This window comes from Glycine max, chromosome 16 (assembly GCF_000004515.6).
Source record: "Glycine max cultivar Williams 82 chromosome 16, Glycine_max_v4.0, whole genome shotgun sequence".
Classification (NCBI taxonomy): Eukaryota; Viridiplantae; Streptophyta; class Magnoliopsida; order Fabales; family Fabaceae; genus Glycine; species Glycine max.
In genome coordinates, this window is record NC_038252.2 from 29275181 (window position 1) to 29297800 (window position 22620).

The 22620-nt window shown below is 29.5% G+C and overlaps 1 pseudogene; it reads right to left on the reverse strand.

The window, feature by feature from the left end:
* Positions 1–5836: 5836 nt before the first annotated feature.
* LOC100791009 (salicylate carboxymethyltransferase-like) lies at positions 5837–13558 on the reverse strand (annotated as a pseudogene).
* Positions 13559–22620: the final 9062 nt, after the last annotated feature.

The window sequence follows — 22620 nt, forward strand, 5'->3', positions numbered from 1 at the left end:
ACTACTAATAACAAAAAAAACATTTATAACTTTTATTTAAAATTTTAAGAAAAAAATCAGAAATTTTTTTAATGATTAAATTAAGAAAAATGAGTTTAATTATTTAATGTCAACTATTTCAATAAAGCATTGATAATATCTTTTAAAAGTTTAAAATTTCAAAAAAAAATTATAACAACTTTTAATGAAATTAAAGTTACTATATTTTAATGTAATTATTTGGCTAAATTGCTTTTTTATCTCCCAATAATTCAAGTTATGCAATTTTGTTCTCTTTTTTCAGCAATTTTAATTTAGTGCCTAAACTTTTAAAATTTTGTTCAAATCTCAATTTAGCATTCGTTGATTGTTTAAGTTAATGGTTGACATAAACACAAAAAGAAGGTAAAAGATAGAACTTTTTCCTAACCTATAGTGTCTTAAAGCTTACAAGGAGAGATGAGAAAGGTAGCTAGACACTTTACCCATAAGAGTGAACTTTCCTTGACCCACCAACAACTTATATTACACGAGCACAAAACATCCCAAATCAAAATCCCAACTCAGGTTTTTAAATTCAAAATCTCTCTTCCTGGCCAAACCATTGAAGAGAAAAAAAAAAAAGGAAAGAGAAGACTCACCAATTAAGAATAGGCTAAAAATGTTTTTTTATCTTTATAAATATGAAAATATTTAAAATTCGTCTTTACAAAATTTTAGTATATTTTTTTGTCTTCACAAAATTGAAATGTATCATTTTTTGCCCGAACGTAGGTTCAGTAATCCAAACCTACGATGATGACTTTTAACATTGGTTATACATATAAACAATATAAATGTAACATTTTTTATATTAATTATGCATGCAACCGATGTAAAATGTGGTATTTTTTACATCGATTGTGTATATAACTGATGTAAGAAAGCTATGCATGTAAGTTTGAATGTCTGAACCTTATTTTGAGATAAAAAAAATAACACATTTTAATTTTGTAAGGACGAAAAAGATGCTGAAAAATTTACAGGGATGAATTTTAAATATTTTTATATTTATGAGGACAAAAACATATTTTAATCTTACGAATAAAAGGGGCTTCCCACCTAATGGGAGAGGGGCAACTCTATCTTAAGAAGGAAGGGTCCACTACTTCAATCTTTAAAGAGAAGACAAAAGAAAATAGTGTGTTGGGGAGGGAGAAAGAGCTTTTAGATTTTTTTTTATCTTTGGGAAAGGTTTTAGGGTTCTCTAAAGATCCCCTCTTTCTATCCACACTCACTCACTCTTCTCAAGGCCCATAATAAAAGTCCAACACAACTTAACTCACTTCTCAAAAGAAAGATAAAACATCTATTTAATTTATATTTTTCAATAACATAATATAAATTTAATTTCTCTTGTGATTTAATTAGAATCACTATGCATTTAGAAAATTACAATGTTACATGATTTGAAAGGTGCATAGAAAATAATAATTCAAATTCAAAACAATATCAATAAATATATAGTAAAAGAGAGGAAAAACTACTCCATCAACCACCAATTACAAAGAATTATGAAGTAAATTAAGGATTATATACTTTTTTTTTGTAAATTTAGGTGAAGAGACAAAATGAATTAATATTTTCAATTATCTAAGTGTAGTTTTCAATTTTATGTTGAAATTTGAAATTCAAACAACTTAAAAGAATGGGAATAGTGTTTTGATTATTAATAACACAACAATCGAGCTAGAAATCTCTTTCACGGTGATCAAGAATCACACAAATATTGGCATTGTGGCATTATTATTTTTGTAACTCATCTTCATCAAACTATTCTAGTAGTAAATACTCAAGTCCATGATCATTAACCTAAAAATCTTCATCATTAGTCACACCCTCTGACACCATCGTGTCTAAGGAACAAGTGTGAGAGATGTTCCTTTTTTTGCCAAAAAAGCTAAGAGGGGATGATTGAGGATTAATCATTTCTTGTTTAGTGTCCTACTTATTTCCACCTCTTATATATATGATAAGCTCATTGTCTTTTTTAGTTACAACACCCACATGCATATAGGTGGAAAAAATCCTAACACCACATAGACAAGATAAAAAAAAAAAAAGCAAACATTTCGGCATTATTAAAAAAAGGCACTTTTAAGTACCATTTCAAATCTTAATCAACAATAATTGAAATTTTCATAATTTTCAGCCTACCAATTCAACTCTATTTGTCAACCAAATATTTCTATAATAAGTACCAATAGTTACATGTCATTTTGCAATTAAATCATGTATTTCAGAACATGAATTTTTTTTTACGCGAGTAATCATATAAGCCAAGCTTGGAAGAAATATAACATTTCCTAAATATGAAGCAACAAAAATTTCTTCTAAGCATTAAACAATCAAGGTTTTTAATTCAAAAATCATTATATCATAAAGTGCATCAAGCCACAAATGAATTGAAAGTGCACCAAACCCAAACATATATATTTAGACTCACAATGAGAACCAAAATTAAAAGTCCTCTAAATCACAACAAACTTAGATTAACAAAACCAATAGGGTCTTAAAATAGACCGTACTTAGACAAAACCAACACCAGAACATATAGATATAATAACACTAAATTCCAGCAATAGACATTACATTCACACAAAATAGATGAAATCATGCTCAAGTGGTAAGTTAAAGAAATCACTTACTGTGAGAACTGAACACGATGACCGACAAAGAACATCAACTTTAGTGTGGTGGCACAAATTCATTGATAGAGAGAGAGAGAGACAAGATGAGATAATGAAAGAGAGAACAAAATAGAAGGAGTATGAGAAGCCACTTACCAATGTGATGGTGACAAGGTTGAGGTAGCTTGATACGAGAGGTTCGATAGTGGTGGCAACAACATGAATTGTGGTGTCTTGGTTGTGCTTTAGGTCACAACTACGATGGAGTAGAGAATTATAGAAATGATGGTTAGGGTTCATGGTGGCACTAGGGTCATGGTGGTGGTATGGGTTCGTGGTGGGTGGTTTAGGTTCATGTTGTTAGCATGTTCGTGATAGAGGCGAGGTGGTGAGGGGGGTTGGGTTCATGGTGACAACGAGGTGATGGTGGTTTGGATTCGTGGTAAAGGTGAGCTGGTGGTGGAGCCATGGGGTTGTGGTGGTAGTAGGGGTCAAGGTGGAGGTGATGTGGTCATAGAGGTTTTGGGTTTGTGGCGGTGACAATTGTTTTAATTTATATAATACTAATACTACCGATATTAGAATAGACTAGTGTATATACCTATGTTAAAATCTATCAATTTAGCTTTCTCTTAAATCAATGTTTTGTGAGTCAACAACATAAATGAAATATAATAAGCATATAAGCCAATTATATATCATAATCTCACTAATATTTTTATTTCATGGAGAACATCTATACCAATAAATAAAGGAAAAATCCATTTTAAAATTGTTTTTTGTCTCCACTTTTACATAGACATCTTTGCCCCTTAATTATTCTAAAATTCCTTATTATATCTTTCAGGTCCAACCACAATAACAAAGATACAAATTGAAAGAAAAATTAAGTAGAAATCCAAAAAAAAAAAAACACACATCACTTTTATATATAATTATCCATAAGTACCATGATTTTTATTTTGAACTTTACAATCTCATGATACATAGGTGACTTTCAATTTATCTCTTTTCTCTCATAATATTTTCTTTCTAAAAAATAATAAAAATTAGAAATAAAAACAAGGGTAGAAATTAAAAATTTTCTATAATTTTTTCTCCATTTTTTGGAAAACTTTTTCTCTCACTTTTATTCTCTTTCTAAGAAAGTTATTAAATATTATTATTTTTTTTGAATTTTTTCATGTTTCAGATTTATTTAACCACTCACATAACTACCCACATTTATTTTTTATTCTGTACTACCCACAATTTTGCTACCAAAAGTAAACTACTCACAATTTTATTACTACCAAAAGTAAACTACTCAGAAAAGTAAAAAAGAAAAAAAAATAAAACATGTTGTTTTTAACATTGCACATCATCCTCTATTCTTCTTCATTGGTCTTTTACTTTTGTTATTTGTATTTCTTTCCTTTATTCCATTTTCATGTTTTTACCTTCTTTGCCTAATTATCTTTTTGGTTGTAATTTGGCTTCCATGCTGTTCAAAAATTCATTTTGTTTAAATTCAAAAGGATGAAAATTGTAATGCATCAACTATAACAATGCATTCAAGGTCCATATTTTTTTTACCATTGTTTTCATGTTTGTCAAGTGTCACATTGGTGAATGCTAGGAAAAAATTCAACACATTCGATACAATCCAAACTTCCATGATCCGTCAATTGTGATTGCATACTGGTGTGCTTCAAGCAAGAAGAAAGTAGCAAAGGAAATATTTTTTTCTATACATGAAAGAACCTGCGCTTCAAGCAAGAAGGAAGTAAGTAATGACCAGGTGCTCTATTAATCCTTCTTCTTTTACTTCATCTATTTTGTTATTTTTTTTATTTAACACATTTTATTCAATGCATCTATTGTTATATCTCTAATCTTTCTATCATCATCATTTATTGTCCTATTTCTTTTCTTTTTCTTCATTTAATCAACTTTTTGGTTCTTCTTCCTCATTTAATCAATGTTGTTTTAAAACATATTACTAACTCCTAACAATTAGAACTTTTTTTTTCAATTTGAAAATCTTAGTTTCCTTTATTTTTTTTAAAAAATTTAATTTCAATCTCAATTTGAAATCCTTAGTTTACTCTCATTTAAATTTGAAATCAAGTTTTTTTTGTCCCAAAAATATCCTGATGTCTTTTTATTCTTGATCTATTTTTGTTATCGTTTTCTTCATCATCTATTGTAATATTTTATCCTTTTCTTTATCTATTTTATTTTATTTTATTTTATCAACTTTATGGTCTCTCTTCATATTAATCAATGTTTTTTTTAAAACTTTACTAAATCATAACAATCAATATTGTTTTTCAATTTGAAATCAACTTTTTTAATCCATAAAAGTTCAGATTTATTTCTAATTTCTTTGTCAAATAATGAGCAATGCATGTGACAAAATCCAATAGATGATTTCATAGGGATTGTTCATGTGTAGTTGTTGGGTTTGTAGTGTTATTTGTTATTATTTTTGCTCTTTCCATAGAGATCCTCAAATTAAATGAGATAGTTTATAGAATACATGCTTTCAAGGGGAAAATATATATTTTAAAATTGAAACCCTTTTTTCATGTAAAAAATTTATATGTTACTTTAGAATTTTTTTTTTCAATTTATTGAAATTTTTTCAGCTTCTTTAACATTTTTTTTTTCTAATTATTTGCCTCCCTTAAGTCCCTTTAAAAAAAAAGTAATAAAAATAACTAGTTTCAAATTGACTTCTTTAATTTTTACTTATTAATTGTTTTTAGAATCACATAAGCCATCAACAAATAAATCAAAGGAAATAATAAGTAAAAAAGCAAAACAAACTAAAACAAATAATAAAATTAACATATATTTAAATACATAATAATATTATCAATTTCAACACATAAAAATACAACAACAAAATAGAAATATGGAGACACCAGTGTGACACCTTTTGTGTTTCCATTAGTATATATAAGAAGAAAAGACTACTACATAAGGTGCAACAAAATACTCCTAGCTTTTATTTTTCTTAAGCTTATAATGTTTTGTTGGTTCATCTTAAAAACTAAATAAAAAGCAAAGAAAATTTGAGAAACCATATATAGACGCAAACTTCTTGCTTATAATTTTCTAGTCAATAATATGGTAACATTGTTGAACCCAGTTTTCTCCTTGAACATACTATCAGCCAATATTTCTTGGAATCGGTTAAAAACCTATTCAATGATAGCTTCACCAAAGTGGCTAACCAGCATAGGTTCTGTCACAGACCTCTTGCACTTTGCCATATTGTATCCACCACCACTAAGTGATGATTCAGACCTTTCATATTCAAGAGTGTTCCAGCCATCAGGAACATTCCAGTCCACCTCAGCCACCTCTATATGATTGATGGTGAATGAACCTTCTTTAAGAACTTCCAATTTCTTATCTTAAGAACCGTCCTTCTAGAGACAAGATCAGCTTAGATGCTTGGCACAAAAGCCAAATTACCATGTTTACAAGTATTATAAATAAGAGTACATTGGTCAAATATATATAACTAATTATATGCGTTCATTTTAGCATAATACAATGTTGGTAAATATTGGTGTTATAATTTAAAATTTATAAATATATATTACTTATATTAATTCTATTTTATAAAATAAAATATTTATTTTAGATTTTTTTAAGATTTTATTTTAATGAGTCAATAGTGTATTAAGTTTGTTTTGATATTTTTAAGTTGTTATCCAACGGTCATATTTTCAACGGTCATATTTTGTTGTTGCATAAATGCTTATATATATCTCTTTCCTCTTTTCTAAAAAATAGGCACAAGTAGTCTTGTTTCTTTTCTCCCAAAAATTTTCTCTTTCTTTTCCTATAAAAAAAACTTATTTTTTGAGAGCAAGAGCATTGGTGTTCAGAAGGTGTTGTCGTATCTTGGGAGAGGAGCGCAATCAAATTTTCCTACCAGTGCAGTGGAGTGTTTTCTCTCTAAGAATAGTGTTTGCCCGCTTCAACCCAGGCTAAATAATTCTTTCCCTGATTTATTTTTTTCTTGTGCTTATTGTATGATATAATGCATTGTTAATTCATGTGTTGCCAATTATAGTTATTTTACTACTGTTATTTTGTTATTTAATTAAAGGCTTTGCAATTTTCTTCTTATTTATTTTCTTTCATTTTATTTTATTTTCTAACAGTCTTAGAGAGAAAAATTTTATACTTTCTTCTTGCATAGTCTTTTCTGTAGTAGCATCATGTTTTTATCAAAATATCTATAATGGATATGATTGAGTCCCTTTCTAGTAAACATAGAAAATTAATGGAAGAAAACACAATATACTATGCTCCATTAAAAATGTTTTTATTATATTATTTAATTTCCTTAGATTTTAAATTAGTGAGAGATTGTTGGAAAATATTTTCTTATAATTTAAAATTAAAATATATTTTCTTTATTAATGATAGTTTTAAAGATAAAATGCTTTTAGAATTAGTTTATGTGAAAAATTAAAAGCATCCCACTAATTTCATTCTTATATGTTAGGAATCTATGTTTTACTTGATCAATTTCCTTTGTGAATGTTACAAGTATTTAATGTTGAGAAGTTTGTTCGATTTTTATTTTCTGTTTCTTAACGTTATTGTTGTAAATATTTTGTTGTTACACATTAGTGACTGGTTGCCTCTATATATGTAGCTTCTTGCTATAATAATAATAAACATGTAAAAATACAACACACAAAACAATAAAATGAACACTTGAGTGAAACTTTATATTTTGTATGTCATTTCTTGATATGGTATCTTATATTTTTCAAAAAAGAAAAATAAAAAATCTTTATGAGCTATGGAGAAAAAGAGAATCAAATCTGAAATATCTTAAAATGTGGAGGAGTCTAGTAAAGGTTAACATCCTTATTAATAAGAAAAGAAAAATTGATAAAAAAAATGTTAATTGTATTTTTGTTGGATATTCTTTACATAATATTACTTATAGAATCCAGAGATGTCACGTTATTTGAAAATGTTTTTCCTTGAAAAATAAATTGTTAAATCTTTATATGATTTAAAACAAGCTCTAAAGCAATGACACAAAATGTTTGATCAAGTTGTTCTTTTGTATGATTTTCAAATTAATGATAGTAATAAATGTGTGTATGTGAAACAATTTGATGATAATGGATGTGTCATTTTATGTTTGTATTTGGATGACATATTGATATTTGGTAATAATATGTATTTCATAAATGATGTGAAGTCTTCTTGTCTAGAAATTTTGATATGAAGGACCTTGGTCCTGTATATGTGATTTTGGGTATTAAACTTATAAAAAAAAATGATGGCATAGTTTTAACCCAATCGCAGTATATTGAAAAGCTATTGAGAAAGTTTAATTATTTTGATATGAAACATGTTTTTATTCCTTATGACTCATCCACTAAGTTAAAGAAAAATTTGAGTAAACTAATTTTTTTTTCATATAAATATTATCAAATTATTGGTTTTTGTTGCATTTAACAAACTTCTCTAGGCCTACCTGACATTGCATATGCAGTTGGTAGATTGGAAAGTAATTGAGAGGTTTAGTGATGCAAATTGAATTTTTGATTTTGATGAAACAAAATTGACAAATGGTTATGTCTTTACTTTAGCTGGTTGTGCAGTATCATGAAAATCTACTAGACAAACTATTATTTCACATGAAAGCAAAAATTATTGCTTTAGATATTGCTACTAGTGAGGTCGAATTTCTTAAAAATTTATTATGCGATTTGTCATTGTTGAATAAGCCTATACCTCCAATTCCAATGCATTCTGATTGTCAAGTTGCTATATCTAAAGTTACTAGCAAAAATTTTAATGAAAAAAGAAGACACTTAAGAGTGAAACATAACTCTATTAGAAATTTGATTTCTCATGGTGTCATTTCTCTTGACTTTGTCAGGTCAGAAAACAATATTGCAGATCCGCTCATAAAATGGTTGATGCGCCAACAAGTACTTGAGTCGTCAAGGGGAATGAGACTAAAGCCCATTATTTAGTTACAACAATGAACACCCGTCTCCGTGTGATTGGTGATCCCATGAATGGAGTTCAACGGGTAACAACGAAATTGTTTGTTGACTAAAGTACACCAAAATGAAATTTGGCGAAACTGTTCTGTTTCTCATTTCTATGACAAGGTGTATTATAAATTGTGGCAATATTAAGGTTGAGGTATTTATATATGTGTATTTTTGGTATAAAAAAATACCTCTTAATGAATTCGATGACAATTATTGTAGGGGTGGGGGTCACAACCCACTCTTTGAGGATTCACCTAGTGAGTGTGATGGTAGGACCGCCACTGTGAGATATGGGTTAATCTCTAAGTGACACTCACGAAACAAGATACAAGCGCAAGATCATGTAACGTGCTACCACTGATTAGAACCGTATTGAATGCCAATATTGTAGGGGCTGTGTACTAAAGTCCGGTTAAAGAATATGTAGTTCAAGACAATTAAGTCATTATATTTTTCTCGGGTGGAAGTTCATAAACACTAGGTATAAGGCTCAAACCCGGAAGGTTCCTTATACCGAAATACAATATCACATGCTCTTTCTCTTATATATGTTTCTATACAAATTATCTTTTAAAAAATATATTTTAAAATTTTAAATTATGTGGGGGAATGTTGGTAAATATTTGTGTTATAATTTAAAATTTATAAATATATATTATTTATATTAATTCTATTTTATAAAATAAAATATTTATTTTATATTTTTTTAATATTTTGTTTTAACGAGTCAACAATGTGTTAAGTTTGTTTTGATACCTCTAAGTTGTTATCCAACGGTCATATTTTCTGATGGTCATAATTTATTGTTTCATAAATGTCTATATATATCTTTTTCCTCTTTCCTAAAAAATAGGAACAAGTAAACAGTCTAGATTCTTTCCTCCCAAAAATTTCATCTTTCTTCTCCTAAAAAAAACTTATTTCTTGAGAGCAAGAGCATTGGTGTTGGTTTGGGGATCCTTTCGCTGCACACGATCGGAACCAACGGGTTGTCGTATCTTGGGAGAGGAGCGCAAACAAATTTTCCTACCGAGGTGTTTTCTCTCTAAGGATAGTGTTTGCGCGCTTCAACCCAAGCTAAATAATTTTTTCCCTGATTTATTTTTTTCTTGTGCTTATTGTATGATATAATGCATTGCTAATTCATGTGTTGCCAATTATAGTTATTTTGCTACTATTATTTTGTTATTTAATTAAAGGCTTTTCAATTTTCTTCTTATTTATTTTCTTTCATTTTATTTTATTTTCTAACATAATACACATTAATACAATAATACAAGAAACATTTTTCTCTAATCTTCTCTCTATTTTCTCTTTCTACTTTCGCTTAATCACGAATCTTCTATGTCTTGTGGCGAATTCCATATCACTTAGAAAAGTTGCTTTTTTAAAGTATATAAGAAAAAGTAAAAGGCTTCTCTCTTCTAATTCTTTCTACAAATTAAATTTTGTAAATTCAAATATTAAACTAAAATTACTTATTAAGTTGATAAATTTTACAGATTTTAATAAAATTTTAAAATTGTTTGATATTTCATTAAATAAATTCAATTCAATGTCTGATATTTTTTTAAAATGTAAATAAATATTAATTATAAGACTAAATAACTACACATGTTTTATTTATCTTAAGTTTTGCATGATCATGGAGTTAACAATTAAGAACATATTCAGCAGTTAGATTAACTCCTACAAAATACAATTATCAATTGAAGTAAGATCTCTTTAGATAAATTTGTTCAAAAGTATTTATAAAAAAAAATAAAATTTTTAAAATGCATTGAATTTTTCATTAGATACAATCAACTCATGTTCTCAATTTTAGAAAAGTTAAGGAAAATTTCTACAATAGAAGTAAAATAAGTTAATTTTAGTTTATAAGAAAATTTGGATTTTAGTTTATAAGAAAAATTGGATTCATTTTATTTTCTTATAGCTTAAATTTATTTTCGGTTCTTATAGTTTTATGATCGTGTAATTTTGGAAACTCAAAAAATTGTATTGCAAATTTATTTTTTTATGTTTTTAAAATTTAATAACTTTGATGCACTATTAGTCAGTCCTCAATCTTCTAACACAAATTGACAATGTGATATCTAAGTGATAAAGTGACAATGATGTGTTGATGTGACTGATAATATGATGGTTTGACTTGTATATATACTAACAAGACATTGATAGTCTAAATTTTGATTTCTACTACCATATCAACTCACTAATGTCTGATAGGACAACAACATATATGTAAATTTGTCATGGTAACATCTCAATATCATGTCATCACTTAAATGCGAGTAATTTTGGCTAAATAAAGAGATGGCAAGCTAACATTGGCCTAAAATTACTAAATTTTAAAAAGGCCATATATCAAATATGCAACAAGTTTTTTTGAAGAGCCATAATTGCACAATCTGTAAAATTATATTAATCAGGAGTGGATTTAAGCTTTTCTTACAAGTGATTATGTAAAAGTTATTATAACATTTCCATAAAAAAATATTTAATGAATACATACTTACCTTAGATAGCCATTGAAGGTTGTGTAAGAGGAATGGACAAAATGCAGGCTTCGATTTGGGAAAAGCATGTCATAGAAAGAATCGGGAGCCCCAAAGAAGTAGCATGGACCAATCCTAGTTTTCATTTTATCACACAAATTCTCTTTGAAGATGTTAAGGGACATAAAGAGGTTGTTGAAGTCGTTCCCAGGGAGATCATTAAAAAATGCCTTGTATTCAAGAGATTTATGGTTCAGTTCTCGGCAAAGCTTCTCCACAGTCTTGATTAATTCTGACACCACTAACAAAGTGTTTGGTCCAAAAGAGCAACCCAAATCTGCAATTGTCAAGCTTCTGGGGAGTGTGCTACAGAGGCTTGTTACAATTAGGCCTAGATTTCTTCTTGGTATCAGAGCCAATTCTGATCCTCGGACCACGCTTCCGCTAGCCCTCGCTTGTGGTGACAAACACCCACCATTTGTTGTTCACGCATCAAGTCCAAGAAGTGCTTGGCGTGAGGGGGTGTGTTGGAAATAATCCAAGTCCCACATCGGCTAACAATAAAGCCATATTAGACTTTATAAGTGAGGGGCAATCCTCACCCCTTGAGCTAGTTTTTAGGGTTGAGTTAGACCCAGATTTCTTCTTAGTATCAAAGCCCAAAGAGTGCTGGGTGTGAGGGGGTGAATTAGAAAAAAAATCCAAATCCCACATTGACTAGAGATAGTGTCAAGATAGAGCATATAAGGTGAGGGCAACCCTCATTCTATGAGCTAGCTTTTAGGGTTGAGTTAGGCCCAGATTTCTTCTTGGTATCAGAGCCAGTTCTGATCTTGGGACCACGCTTTCGCTAGCCCTCGCTTGTGGTGACAAGCACCCACCATTTGTTGTTCATGCATCAAGCCCAAGAAGTGCTTGGCGTGAGGGGGTGTGTTGGAAATAATCCAAGTCCCACATTGGTTAACAATAAAGCCATATTAGACTTTATAAGTGAGGGTCAACCCTTACTCCTTGAGCTAGCTTTTAGGGTTGAGTTAGATTCAAATTTCTTCTAACTTCCTCTCTTATGGGCCTTGACAAACAAATAGCCTTTTGCTGTATAACCAATGACACATAAAAATCAGTAGCCATGGATTGACAGAGAATATATTTCATGATGTATAATGTGGCATTGATTTATGTTATTTCAAGAGAAAAACTAGGTTGAAGTTGAAAAAATTAACTTATTAATTTATAAGTGTTTGATAAAATTGACTATTGAAGTAGTTGAAAAGTGTAAAATGACAAAAAATATAATAAATTCATAATTTATTTAAAAATGGTAACTAGGAAATTAGATAAATATATTGAGGATAAAAATAGAAAAAAAATATAAAAAGTTAGAATCAAAGCTAACGTTTTAAAAAATATCACTTCAAGTGAGATTTCAAAAAATACTAAAAGTTACTAAAAAAATTTATTTACCAAGCAATCAAATAAGTTTTTCAACTAATAAAAAAAATTTAAAACTAACTTAAATGTTTTGTCGAATATAAGATTAAAGTGGTAACCAAACTTATCCTTGAATCATTTTTCCTTTCTTTTGTCATTACTTTCCAAATTTTTACAAAGTGTATATACATATGAGGAAAACAAAACCATTTTATTGGGTAAAATGAATGTTAAATTGCTTTGTGTGTCTCTAAATTATTTGATTTTTTACTGAATTATTTATGATTTTTTAAGCAAGTTTTTCAACTTTTCTTTAATTAGATTTCATGTAACTCAAATGATTGACAAAATGATGTAAAGACCTTGTTGCTTTAAATGTGTGTGAATGATCTATTCAGCGGAAGAATTTGTATTTGATTCCCACTATGTAAAATTTCTTGGACCAGTATCACGCACCACCAGCGGATTAGTCTTTGACCTAATATGTTGGGGACACTCATAGTCTCTGTGCAAAAAAAAAAAAACTCTAATCATATACTTTTTTATTAATTGAGTTATTAGATTTTTAAAACCACCACAAATTATTATTTTGGTGGTTTTAAACCATTAAAAAGTAACGTCAGGACCTATTGTTTTAGTTCAGAGGGAGAGAAAAGTTTCATTTGGCAAGCTTCACAAACATATGGCAGGGATTAAGGTGAATCAATAATAAAGGGTTAACCGGATTTGGTATATGTGTCAGTTTTTGCACTTCCAAATTTTGTGTATTTGGTTGCTCCGTAGCTTTATCATGTTGTGTTAGAATGCACTATTCTGTTGATGCTAGAGGATAGGCGAGTAGTTCATAAGACTTGTGGCGGAATGTTTGTTGAGATAAGTGTACATCTTGATTTCCATAGCTTGCATCTCCAGGGCCCCCTTTCATGTGCACAGCCTGTGCTACTTCCATTATTATTATTTTAATTTCTATTTCACTCGTTTTGGGTCTTATGCTTTAATTTGTGCTTCTATGCCTTTGATGGAAACTCATACCACACCCATATATTTACATATAAAAAATAAACATATTTTAACATGTGTTTTTTTTTTTTTATGAAATACATTACTTTTTAACATCTAAAATTGTGTATGCTTTAATATGAGTTATTTTATTGAATATTAATTATGAGTCTTATATGCAACAAAAAATATTTATGGATTTATAATAACAAGTAGTTTTATAATGTAATACTAATACTGCTCATTTATCACCTTTAAAATAATAATAGATTATAAAAACTATTAAAAAGAAAAATAAATAGTTTTCAAATATTTTATTTGAAATATATATAATTTTTTTTTAAAAAAAACAGTATGTTTGTCTAAAATGGGAAAAGAATGTCAGTATTTTCACAACAAATACTATAAAAATAAATATAATAATTTATTGAACATAAAAAATAAATAAAATTCTTAAATATTACTATTTCTATAATCAAACTCTTAAAATAAAAGTATTAGTTAATCAAATATTAAAAAAAATTAAAATAAAAAACATAGGGGGGGCCAAGGCCCCCAGCGCAACAATACAAGCCCGTCCCTTTTGCACGGAAGCTCTTTTCTTCATAAGGTTTTATTTTTGTGGCTATCATCTTTGCATGTTTTATCCCATCGTTGTCATTTGTCAATTATTGACATTATTAGAGATTATGGTAAGGATCCAACTAACGAATGCCAGGATGCCACGAACTACATATTGAAGTGATGACTGATCATTAAGTTTGGATTGGATCATTTTATATTTAAAATAATGATTATTTTCTTGAAAGAATATTTTAAGAAAATATTGATAATTCGATAAGTAATTAAAGTGTTTCTTATTTGTGGTTTAAGTTTAACATTTATATCGGTTATATATATATTAATTTTAATTTTAATGATTGTTTATTTATCTATTGGTTATTGGTTTAATCATATAGGATCCGATTTCTGCAACTTTTTGCTATTAAGAGTTAGATTAGTGAAAATATAAGGATCAAGACTGAAAAATATACAAGAAAAGTATTTTAATATATAAAATTTATAAGACTTAAAGCTTATTTAATAAAAAATGAAAGAGAGGCTAATAAATTATTATTGTTGAAATAAGAAAATTTTGTTTTTTGAAAATTGGAATCATTAAAAAAATGATTTTTTATTTGAAATGGTTCCTTTGCTGCTGCTTCACATTGATACAAATGATTAATTAGCACAAATCAAACTTAAAATTTTCTAGCACCAAGTGTACGGATTAAGTTTTTTTTTTTTTATAAAAAATTTTGTACGGATTAATTGACACGGACTATTTTATCTTAATCAATGATATGACATCTGAGTATAAATTAAAGTTTTCGTAAAAAAAAAGTTCAGGTACAAAGTATGTGTTAAATACTAATATTTTTTCCATAATATCTATTTAAAATAAAATTGTTGCATGAAAAAATAAATGTTATTTATTATATATATATTTTTTAACTGAACCCGTCGTGTTGATATTTAATTGAATTGATTAACATGTTTAAAAATAATGTGTACGTGTATTATTTAATTGGATCAACAAAGTTTAATAATTCTTATAATACTTTTAATTAAAATAAATCAAATAAATGAACTACAAAATTATTAATTTAAATAATTGATACCAAAATCTAAAAAATTACTCAAAGATATCTTAGGAATTTTATATACCTTAAGAATTTTATTCCTAGAAAAAGATTAATCATCTATTAAATTATAACATAAGGCTCAGAAATCAGAATCCTCCCGTATTAAAAAGGAACGTTATATCTTTTTGAGAGAGCGCGGGATAAAAAATGAATTAATTAACCCTAATAAAATAAAAATAAATCCAATTATATCTACAAAATCCGTCATCCCAAAATAATTTCGTTTTAGGCTGTTTTACATATTAAAAAACTAATAATCATATTAAAAAAATTAATAAATAGATAAAAAATAATAATAATTTTACAAGACTAACTTTATTAAATTGAAGAGTAGTATTGGTATTACATTACAAAGCTAAAGTAGAATTTATTAGGCGTATTATTTAAAAAAATATTATATTGAAAAACTAACATAAACTTATTTTGAAATATATTTTTTTCTTTCAAAAAAAAATGTAACTCTTATTTTGAGATCGAGGGAATAGTATTTCTCTCTCATGTCATGGAAACATTCTTTTTTATGTAACGGTATGAATTCATTACACAAATAAGTCATTATATTCTTCACCCTATTCATTACACAAGTAAGTCATTGTAATCCATTTTTGATTATGAGTTTTTTTATTTATTAAATAAGTAAGTTCATAATTTTTAACTTATCAGAAAATTATTTAATATTTAATACAAATCACAATTATAATGTTGATAAATATATTAATTTGAATTACAATAATATTCTAGTTTGTAAGATAATAAGGAAACTTTGATAAATTAAAGTTTTTTTTTTTAATTTAATGATTTGTTTTTAAATAATTTTGATAATAATAAGAAGTAGGAATTGGAAAAATAAAATTTTGAGAAAAAATTAAGATGGAAAAGTAAAAGGTTTAAAAATGTGCAATAAAATAAACTGTCATGAATTCATAAAAGATGAAAATTAAATATATACATAATGATCTGTTGGATCTTTAGTTAATTTTTTATGGTATACGTAGTTGGTCCTAAAAATTGATTGTCACCAATTTTATGTATAGACTTCTAATACTAGTAGTGGAATTATATGATTTCGACACATGTATATGGATATCTAAATATATTGATATAATACCACGACTAAAAAACTTATTTTTTATGACACACATTCTAAGACGGTTATACGAAAACAGTTTTAGAATGTGATGCGGTAACATTTTTGTAATTAAGATCATTGTATTTAGTTTTTACAACGCACATTCTAAGACGATTATGAAAATTCTCTTTAGAATGTGATATGGTGGCATTTACGTAATTATTGAAAACTTAAACTACGACGGGTTTGAAGAAAGAACCACCTTCGTATTGGTTCCTATGTTTACTAAGTTACTAACCCTATTTATTCTCGTTCATCTGTCAACCACTCCACCCCCCGTCGCACCCCACTCTTCCCCTCCAAACCTTAAAGCGTGTATCACTCCCTTTCTCAGTCACTCACACGGTGCCATCGCACACTTCAGAGACCCCACCACCGATCGTCCAGCCGCTCTTGCTGTTGCAACACCACCAAGCCCTTCAAACCGAAGCTAGGGTTTCCAAGCTAGCGTCCGAAACAACAGTCTCTCCCACCTCCGTGATCGCGTTTGAGCACTGAGCTTCACAGAGCAACGTCGACGAGCTAAGCAGCTCTGGCGCGTTCAAGTTCTCCACCCGAAATGACAACTCCAGCGATTTGTCCGATTTGGGGGGAAGTTCGAGAGTGCTGGAAACTAGAAGCTCCAATACCATTGAGTTTTGGGACAAGTAAAGGAGAAGTTCTGGCTTGTCAAGGGTTTTGGAAGATGGAAAAGAGAGTTTGGATTTCAACGAGTTTAATTAGCAAGATTAGGCGTTCAGTGAGTCCATGCTGAGTTTGGAGTATCCATCAACTCGGGTTTCTTCTCTCAAGGCTGAGGATATCGATGCCAAATGTCCCCATGTTATTACTTTCGATGTGGACACTTATGTGCTTCAATTGACAGTTTTACCGTGCAAAACTACATATATTGAATTATTAATTCAGATTGTGTTTTGTAGTTTTGGGAATGTACATAAATGGTGGTGCCTCTGGGAGCAATTGGGCTTTTGAAATCCTTTCGACCCATCTTCCTATAATCTCGCTGCATACCTATGGTATCTATTATGCTTTCTCATGTTGCGTGCATCTCTTACAATGTCGTCCACTTCTCTCACTCTCTGTGTTCAGGAAAAAAAATTGAAAATATTCCTCAACAAAAACGGCATCGACTTCTCCGATTGTTAAAACCTAGGTCTTTTATTTTTCCTTAATCTTTTTTTAATTCCACATTTATCTTTTCTTACACTAACACTATAATTTTCTAATAGAAAAAGAAACTTACACTGCAAGTTTTTGGGCAGACTTGTATCAATGACCAATGTCAATTTCCAGGATCAATTCCTTTAGAAAGGTAAATTCACCATTTCGTTTTTGCTTTTTGCTCTTGTACAGTTGATACATTTTGAAGAGTTAACACCTTTGCTACTTTTTAAGGCTATATTTACTGGCAAGGATGGGCAGACATATGGGGAAAGGTAACTTCTTTTCTTTTTTTTTTTTTTTTGGATGGGGGAGGTATTTGTCCCTTGTTTCCTTCCAGCCAAATGTTATTTATTACAAACTTCTTTCATTTGTTCCTATTAGGCTGGAACGAAGCTTGTATGTTCTTTCCTATTCCTGTCAGTTCCTTCTAAATCTTCAAATTCTTTGGGAGAACAACCCTCCAGTCTGGCTAGCAGAACATTGCCTGACTACGTTGAGCATGGGATAGTTCAGAAGCTTCTCTTAGTTGGTTGCAGTGGATCTGGAACGAGCATTATTTTTAAACAGGTGATTTCTTACTTGATTTGTGAATGAAGTCATGTTTAAATTTCTTTTGGATTTATTAGTTACATTAAATTGGACAAAATATGGTATGTACTCCTGTAGGCACCTGCTACCATAATAATTGTTTCTTAATTCTCTTAAATTGAAAGGAAAGAAACTTCTGAGTTTTCTAAACACTAAACATGAGTATTTTACCTAGTTAATCACAATAAATTATGGACATTGGACAGTAATAGTTTGAATCCTGCAAAGGTTACTGTAAATGTTAATTGGATGCACATTTATGTTACTCTCTTTTGTATAATTTGGTATTTCCTTGTTTAGAAAGGCCAATAATGGCAATATGTATTCACTCTCACGCACTTGTCAATGAAGTGCAAAAGCATAGATACATGCTAGATAGCCCTGCTGGCACAAATAATTGTGTATACTTCTAAATTTATCCCTAGTTGATATATTATATAACTTGGGACATAGAAATTAACATATCATATGTCATTAAACTTTTAGGTGACTCAGTCATCCTGATACTGAACTTTAGAGAAACATAGCATATTAAGAAACGTGAAAAGACATTATAAAGTACTTATGCTAATAAGAATTCATTGAACATGTTATTTGATTGAACCAAAATTTAAATATGTGATTCTTTACTAAACAAATGCCTTAATTAATTACTAGCCCAAATTACAACTTTATTTTATTGCAGATCAATACTGAGTCATCATTTCCCGTATCACTACTCATTATATACATAAAAATAAAAAGTGATCAATTATCCCAAAATTAAGACAAACAAATTTGCTTACCCAAAGAGATCATGGCATTCGATGGTGTGGTGGTTGAAGGATGCACTTTGGCTAACCAAGATGGCACAAGCCGTGCCCTTCCTATAACACAAAGGTATCTTGCTTGGCCTAACATAGCAACCAAGAGAGAAGCCACTATTCCCAAACTTGCACCTAATATATATAATGGCTTGAGATTTTTTCTTATTAGGCATTGTTTCTGCTTTGGTCTTGGCTCTTGATCTATTTGGTCCTGTAGGTTTTGGTCTCTAATATTTCATTATATTTCTCTCAGTTTCCTTCTTGGCCTATAAGAAAGTAGAATCCCAAAATGACAAAAGTGCCCGATATCTTATTTTCAGGTTGACAATCGCATGGTTGCACAACTACTTGAGAGTATACTATTCATAATTGATGTTGTGCTTCCCATGCTAGGGAAGTTGCCTCCCAGTATTGTTGGGGAACTCGAGCAACATTTGAAACAGATTATTGTCGGGCATTCTTTCTTCGCAGTTGTCCATGTCTGTATCAAGTACTTATGGTTTCTTATCATTGTTTAGTTATGTTAGCTATGTTATTTTAGTTTTGTTCCGCTTTATCCTGGAAATGAGCAGCTGATCGATTCATGTGATGCAGAGTTCTTAAATTTTTCCTCATCATTAACAATTTATAGTTGCAGCATAAGTTTTTTATGTATAATGTGAGAATATTTAAATATTTTTCTTATGTAATACATTAATACCCTCGCAAAAGCATGTTTCTTTCAACAATTTTTTTTTATTGTACTTTATGAAATGTTTCTGAAAACCTTGAACTACATCTAAGATTCTTATATGTAATTATATTACGTGTTACTTTTGTGGATTAGTATTTTTAGGAAATTTGTTTTTCTCCCCTTTAACAGAAGGGAAAATGCTTCACCTTTCAGCTACTTATGGATCTTATTATTTTTTCTTTATCAAATGCCTTTGCTCTGTGAGTAAGATGTCTGGAAAAAGGGTTGTTGTAGTTGAACAACTTATTCAGTTCTTCTTCAAATGTTGTGATACTCAGAAAGTTGATAACAAATAGGTTTATTGCAAGAGTCATGTTAAAATTTATGTTTTGATTACTACATCTGTTATTGATCAGATTTTATTCACCTGTAATTCCTAGCAATGTTTTTCAAATTATTGAAAACCTGAAATTGTATACGGAAATCATTGAGTAGCTGTGTCCAATTTGGCAGATAATAGAATGGAAAGAGTTTGCAACTTTCTTATACATTAAGTCATGGGAGTAAAGTTGGATTTCTCATGAATCTGGAGCAATTCTTATCAAATGTACTAATGTTAACATCTATTTGATTTGATGATAGGTAGTTAGGTACCAGACATGGTGCAATAGTCCTCAAGGGTCTCAAATTAGAAATATTCTAGCGGTGAAAATCTATGATCATGTAGTGTTGCCTAGATCCAATATGAAGCTTTAGCCAAATCAAAACCAGATGTGTTGTTGTTCTTTGCTGGAGTCATCCCAACTTTGTCTCATTCTGAGTCCCGGTGCTCGTATTCTTGGTGGTGGGATAGCCACCTACCAAAGAATTCAAAATGGCTTCAGGAAAACCTTGCAGGTCTCTTTCTCCTTGTATTTATGTGTTTCTACAATTATGCTAGAGGAATATGAATATATATATATATATATATATATATATATATATATATATATATATATATATATATATTGTTTGAACTTGTTACATTTTCTAGTTAGGAAATTGAGACCACAATAGAGGTCCATAAATTTTGTATACTAACATGCGTGTGTATTGTATTTATCTATTCCTCCAAATCTTTTGGATTGATGGAATGAGGTAAAGCTAGTAGTAGAAGCTATGATAGCACAAAAAAAAAAATTCAAATTCTAAGTCGGTTACGTAAAACACGATCTTAGAATGACATAGCTACTAAGGCGGTTATTTGTACAACCGATGTAGAAAACAAAATACAGTGTTACTTTTTTAAGATGATTATTCAATAACCGATCTATAAAGACAGATACAAAAATGCATTTCTAAGACGGTTATACACATAACCGATGTAGAAAGCCAGATAGAGTACTGCATTTCTAAGATGGTTATACGCATAACCGATGTAGAAAGCAACACACATTCTAAGTCGGTTATGCAAATAACCGTCTTAGAAACACTTATATACTAAGACGGGTTGAAAACTGACGTTATATAGTCCACCAAATTTTATAACACCTCTATTTAAGACAGTTGAAAATTGTCATAGAATGACCCCAATAATCGACTTAGAAAGTCTTATTTGTAGTAGTGTACTAGTAACTATATTTGTATAACTTCTCCATAATTGTGTCAAATAATACTTCAATTATAAAAAATACCCTATTCTCCCGGGCTTTCCAATTTCTTGTGCACGAATGAAATTATCGAAATTATCAATCCCAATCAAAATAACTCCATTCGATTACACAATCAACTTTCTCAAGCTTTTGACCATATTTTGATCATTTTTGAAGGAATTATTCTACTCATCCCGAGACAAGTACATCAAAATAGAGTTTTCATAATTTGATCAAATTTTATAACAGAGGTCATAAATATTAAGGTTAATTTTATAACATTAATACTCTCTTTTATTTATTTATTTATTATGGTTAAACAACCCAAGACAACACTTATTTTGAGAAGAAGAGGATATCATATTATGGAACACTTATGTTTAGTAAGGTTATGAGGAGCTTAATTATAAGCTCTTTTGATCAAAGCTTTTGTTTAACAAATTTATTTTAGTAGCCTATTTTTTATAAACTATTTTAAATAACTTATTTTCACAAGTTACTTGAATTAACTTATGAAAAATAAACTAATTTATAAATTATTAATTAGCTATTTTTCTTCTTCTCAAAGGGACGAGCAAAACCTTGCTAGAGCATCATTGGCCAATATCAAAGGCATGAGTTAGTTTTGGTTTTGGTTTACTACATAGCAGCCACAAAACTTGGAAGTGAACCTATTTATATACTACTACATTTATTTTCAACATAGCTATTCCTCCTTACTTAAAATTTGTAGCATTGTTTGTTGTAATTCTATTTATATTATTGATATTAATAGAATTGCTATCTCTCCAAAGTTACAACATGGTGGTAAGCCCAATCTCCCAAGTCCCAACCAAACTAGTGCAAAGGTCAATGATAATGTCATCATAAAGGTTAGGCATTACTAGTACAACAAAAAGTGCAAGATTCTTCACAACTTCCTCATAAGTGAATCAACTCTTTTTGCATGATATTGGCTTTGTGTATTATGGCAAAAATCCATTCTCTTCCATGAGCCTTGGCATAGTGAAAGGCACACTCAGCTACCCTTAAACTTGCTTGAAGTGTAATGATTGACAAGCATGCACTATTCAACGATTGTTAATGAATGACCCTTTTTCCAATAGGGGTGGTCATTCGCCCTTTCAAGCCAATTGCAAGAATCCCAAATCATAAATTCGTGAACAATCCCAGGTCATAAGTGATGTCACATCTAACACAATTCTTAAAACATGTCTTTAGTTCACTTTGAATCAACATTTAAATGTAAATCAGATAATTGAATATTGCCTTGTTTGCACACGATGTGAACCATAAACTTAACCATGCATGCAACCTATATAAGAACCGATTGAGT